The sequence below is a fragment of the Cervus canadensis genome, chromosome 12, assembly GCF_019320065.1.
Source record: "Cervus canadensis isolate Bull #8, Minnesota chromosome 12, ASM1932006v1, whole genome shotgun sequence".
Lineage (NCBI taxonomy): Eukaryota > Metazoa > Chordata > Mammalia > Artiodactyla > Cervidae > Cervus > Cervus canadensis.
Window position 1 is genome coordinate 74215992 of NC_057397.1, and position 6085 is coordinate 74222076.

Here is a 6085-nt window from a genome sequence, read left to right on the forward strand (position 1 = left end):
AACCACGATGGTGTGATCACTCATCTAGAGTCAGACATCCTGGAATGTGAAGTCAAGTTGGCCTTAGGAAGCATCACTATGAACAGTTAGTGGAAGTGATAGAATTCCAGTTAAGTTATTTCAAATCCTGAAAGATGATGCTGTGAAAGTGCTGCACTCAATATGCCAGCAAATTTGGAATACTCAGCAGTGGCCACAGGAATGGAAAAGGTCAGTTTTCACTCCAATCCCAAAGGAAGTTGTTGCTAAAGAATGCTCAAACTACCGCACAATTGCACTCATCTCACACACTAGTAAAGTAATGCTCAAAATTCTCCAAGCCAGGCTTCAACAGTTCGTGAACCATGAACTTCCAGATGTTCAAGCTGGGTTTAGCAAAGGCAGAGGAAACAGAAATCAAATTGCCAACATCTGCTGGATGATAGAAAAAGCAAGAGAGCTCCCAAAAAACATCTATTTCTGCTTTATTGACTATGCCAAAGCTTTGACTGTGTGGATCACAACAAACTGTGGAAAATTCGTCAAGAGATGGGTATACCAGACCACCTGATCTGCCTCTTGAGAAACCTGTATGCAAGTCAGGAAGCAACAGTTAGAACTGGACATGGAAGAATGGACTGGTTTGAAATTGGGAAAGAAGTACATCAAGGCTGTATATTGCCACCCTGCTTATTTGACTTATATGCAGAGTACAACATGAGAAACGCTGGGTTGGAAGAAGTACAAGCTGGAATCAAGACTACCGGAAGAAATATCAATAACCTCAGATATGCAGATGACACCACCCTTATGGCAGAAAATGAAGAAGAACTAAAAAGCCTCTTGATGAAAGTGAAAGAGGAGAGTGAAAAAGTTGGCTTCAAACTCAACATTCAGAAAACTAAGATCATGGCATCTGGTCCCATCACTTCATGGCAAATAGATGGGGAAACAGTGGAAACAGTGACAGACTTTATTTTTGGGGGCTCCAAAATCACTGCAGATTGTGATTGCAGCCATGAAATTAAAAGACACTTACTCCTTGGAAGGAAAGTTATGACCAACCTAGACAGCATATTAAAAAGCAGAGACATTGCTTTGCCAACAAAGGTCCACCTCTTCAAAACTATGGTTTTTCCAGTAGTTATGTATGGATGTGAGAGTTGGACTATAAAGAAAGCTGAGGGCCGAAGAATTGATGCTTTTGAACTATGATTTTGGAGATGACTCTTGAGAATCCCTTGGATTGCTCATTGGAAGGACTGATGCTGAAGCTGAAACTTCAATATTTTGGCTGCCTGATGCAAAGACCTGACTCATTGGAAAAGACCCTGATGCTGGGAAAGACTGAAGGCAGGAAGAGAAAGGGACGACAGAGGATGAGATGGTTGGATGGCATCACTGACTCAATGGACATGAATTTGGGTAAACTGTGGGAGTTGGTGATGGACAGGAAGGCCTGTTGTGCTGCAGTTCATGGGGTCACAAAGAATTGGACAGGACTGAGTGACTGAACTGAACTGATAAGGTATCATCTGGATATCTGAGGTTATTAGTTTTTCTTCTGTCAATCCTGATTCCAGCTTGTGCTTCATCCTGCCTGGCATTTCGCATGATGTACTCTGCATATAAGTTAAATGAGCAGGGTGACAATATACAGCCTCTGATGGATGAGGGTAAGAGGCTTGTGGAAGCTTCCTGATGGGAGGGACCGATTGTGGGAGAATCTGGGTCTTGCTCTGATGGGCAGGGCATGCTCTGTAAATCTTTAATCCAATTTTCTGCTGATGGCTGGGGCTGTGTTCCCTGCCTGTAGTTTGGCCTGAGGCCAAATGGTGACCTCTTTCAAAAGGGCTTATGCCAGCAATATTTTAAATACTATGCCAGGATTGTTTTAAATGCATGTAAATACTTCCATTCCCTTCTCTATTCCCTTCTTCCTGACCCAGGAATAGAACCTGGGTCTCCTGCATTACAGGCAGACTCTTTACCATCTGAGCCACCAGGGAAGTTCAATTTTACTACACTTTGTTATATATTTAAATATATCAATATAAGTATAATATATAAAAATTAAATAAATAGTATGCTATATATTTTATATTTCATATATTATAAATATTACCTCCAATGATATATATTATATATTAATATATAAAATGGATTCCATGTATTCTATAAATGCTATAGATAACATGCATGATATTATAATGTATTATTATATAACATTATTTTATATTATATTATATATTATAATGTTAATACTCCCACACAGAAAGCTCATGAAGTTCCAAAAAATGAATACACACATGTGACCAACATCTAAATCAATTTTCAGAACATTAACATCCATAAAACCATTCCTGGGTCTCTTCCAGTCACTGCTAGCTCATTATCAGCATGTTTTAGGGCACAGTAGATTAGTTTTGCATTTTTTTTAGTATCTATTTGCCTGCATCAGGTCTTCACTGTGGCCTTGGGATCACCACTGTGTCATGAAGACTCTTCAATCGTGGTTCCCAAGTTGTCTAGCTGTTGTGCACGTGTCCATTGCCCAGTAGCCTGTGGGACCTTTGCTCCCAGACCAGGGTTGGAACCTGGGTCCCTTCCGTTGCAAGGCAGATTCTTAACCACTGGACCACCAGGAAAGTCCCCAGTTTTGTTTGCTTGTAACTTTATATACTTGAACCGTACAGTAGATACTCTTTATTGGCTATGTTTAACTTCCTATTTGTGAAATTTATTTGAATAATAAATATATCCAACTAGATATTCAATAATATAAATAATTATATCAGTATATTAAATGTGTTTTTCTTTTCTGCCGTTTATAGATTTGGAGTTGTTTACTGTTTGGGGCCATGGCAAAGATGCTTCTATGAACATTCTTCTTCCTGTTTCTGGTACTTATATTAACACATTTATGTCCAGGAGTGGATTTGTTAGTCATAGGATTGATTTTTTTGTATGGTGTGGGGTAGGAAAAAGATTGCTTTCCTTGTTGATATGCATTTGATTCAACAGGGTTAGTGAAAAGAACATGCTTTACCTAATATATTTTAGGGTTGCCTTTGTCATAAATCAAATGACTGTATGTATGTGAATCGTTTTAATAATTTTGTTATTCATTATGCAAACATGTTACTTTTCTGTTACTTGATCCATGGTTTTCATTGGACCTTAAGTTAGATATACTGGTAGATGTTAATACATCTTCTCAGACAAACAGTTAAGAACACTGTTAAAACTGCATTTCAAACCTGCCAAATCACAAGCTAAAGACATTTTATAGGGAAAATAGAGTAGCTAGATGATAAATATTAAATTGCATTCTCCTTAAAGATCGCAATCTCTTTGTAAATCTGTTTAGACTTCTTCTGCAGAATGAATATGTTTTTCAAAGTGACTCTAAGATAATTGGTGTCTCTTAAAAAATTACTAAGACATTTTATCAGGAATCCTGATTATTTCCCATAAGGGATAATAGAGCCTATCAGGTCACAAATTCTATCAAAGGTCAGTTTTAGAACAGTTTTCTTTTTGGTAGATTTGTTTTCAGCAAACACCAATAAATGTTCTATTCTGGTTTCCTTGATAGAAATGTTCTTCTAGATTTTGAAATGGAATACAGACTATCCTCTTTTTTTTTTTTCTAGCTTATTCTGATTTTAATCCTCAAACTAGTCATTTAAAAGAGGATTAAACTTTAAAAAAATATTTTTCTCCTCTTTTCCATAAGAGTGACTGCAGAACTCATGTCTCAAACCAGTTAGAATGATACTGAAGAATTGTGGATTATCCTTACATTGAAAATATTCTGCTATTTTAGCAAAATTTAAATTTAACAGCCTCTATCTGAATTTTTCAAAAGCAAACATAAATCACATGAGGAAAATAATTATCAATAAATGATATTTTATCTAATCACTTTTATGTCAAGTCCTGTCACTAAAAATATTATAATATGGGATTAAAATAAGTCAAAAGGAAAGGGAGAAAATCTGATTCAATGGGTATACGTTCATCACCCTTGCCACTTATTAAGAATGCTATCATGAGTAGTGATAATTTTTTCAAAGAATTGTCTTGAGGTGTTATTAGAAAACATCTGCTCAGATACTCATCTAATTAAAAAAAAAAAACATTTTATGGGGTAGTTATTGGACCCTAGGTGGGTATTCTCTATCTCCTTCAAAAATAAGATAATATTTAAAAAAGATATTAATTTTGCTTCAAAGCTTCCTTAACTTTTCTGATGATAAGGTTAAAGTCAAATTTAAATGTCCTTCAAAGTAAGCAATATAGCACTGCAACTATTTCCATAATGCAGAATTCTTGATATACATACTATTAGCATGGGTTTTTACAACTGAACTGGTACAAACAGAAAATAAATCAGTTCTACAGTCTCCAAACATGCTCCCTGGGCCTTGCATCTAAAACCATCTGGACACGATGACAGCATTCTATTTATTACATACAAAAGCTTGGATCCTGCCGATGCATAAACAGTAATTAAACGCACAAGCCAACCATGCATGCCAGATCGGCTAGAACTATCCTTTGAGTATCTTAGAGTTTCCATGCCAATGAGCTTACTGAGAAATTGGCTGGTGATTAAAGATTAATGATTTATGGTTGCAAGTGAGGTTCATTTGCTGCTTACTGAAATATGTTTAACAGCATCTTTATGATTTTTCATGAGTCCATAGTCTTAGAGGCAATTATTTTTAAGAAAATATCTCAATTAATTTCAAAGATGAATTTAAGGTACTATCACATAAAATCTTAAGATTTTAACATCTAATTATCATGCAACATATTTCTTTTCCTGTACCCTTTTCGACAAGCAGTTTTATCTCTTATGCTTTACGTACAGTTCTTACACTTGACACATTGGAGGGAAGAACTATTTAGACTGTTTTTTCTAACTTTGCTTCTGTAATTCATATTTTCCCTGGCTGGTCACACTCTGTGCTCAAAGTAAAAGGCCGTGATGGATGAAAAGGAAAAATACTGGAGGCACTTACAGAAAAGACTAGTTTTACCTTCAGTCAATCAGCATTTTACCTTTCAAAGACATTGTAGGCTTTTCAGAATTTGTTGATTCTCATCAGAAAGCTGTGGGAGAATTATTCAGTTAAGTATAAAATTAAAATAGTAGATTCTGCAGAGGGTGAAGGGATTCATAATTTATGATTCAGAGTAGAGTAGATTCTTGAGTGTTGTACCCATAGAGCTTTTGAAATCTGTTAATTCACCCATACCAAGATGACATATAATTTTCTAAATGCTGTAAAGTACAACAGAAAATATGACTGACCCCTTCAAAAGCTTAATGGTTCTATAAATACAGAACTAAAGTAATTTATAAAGCTGTTAAAATTAATTCTGCCATTAAAATAAACTCCATAGTACATTATATTATTACTGGAGTAACCTAAGTCTGAACTTCTCTGAGTCAGCAAAGGGAATCAGTGGTGATGAATGGTGATTACAGCTGAGCAGCCCATGGATTAAATGCTTGCCTGGTCAGGAAAGTATTTTCTTCCAACATAAACAGCCTTGTCCTCATGGACTACTTTCTACTGGCCTCTGGTCCTTCCCTTCTGTGACTTTTTTGGCTTAGGAAGCTAAGCTTTAGCAGGTACATATTTGGCCAAAGTTGCTTCTACAATTAAATTCTTCCTAAAATTCTCAACATCAGCTTTGGTTCACTGTAATATTTTGTTCAGAAGCTTTATAGAAATATTTGTGCTGGTTCTTGGGTTTAACCTGAGCTTCATTTTCTTCAAGAGATAGGTGTTTGCTGTGAATACCCTCAAAACATAGGTTGGTGGTTTTTAAAGTCTCTGAGGTATTACTTCCATGTTGATAAGTTGTCAAGGCCCTTGCTGAGAAGTGGCAAGAACTGCGCTGGTTTCTCTACTCACCGTGAGGTAAATGTGAAAATAGCTTAGATAAGAACTACAAGGAAGCTAGCGTGTTCACCACTTTATTTAAGCAAGGCTTCTATTTTCTCAAGGATATCCGCTTAAAACCCATTGTTTTGTCTAATATTTCTGCTCTAAATTTATAAGGTGAATGTTTTTTTCAGGCCTTATTT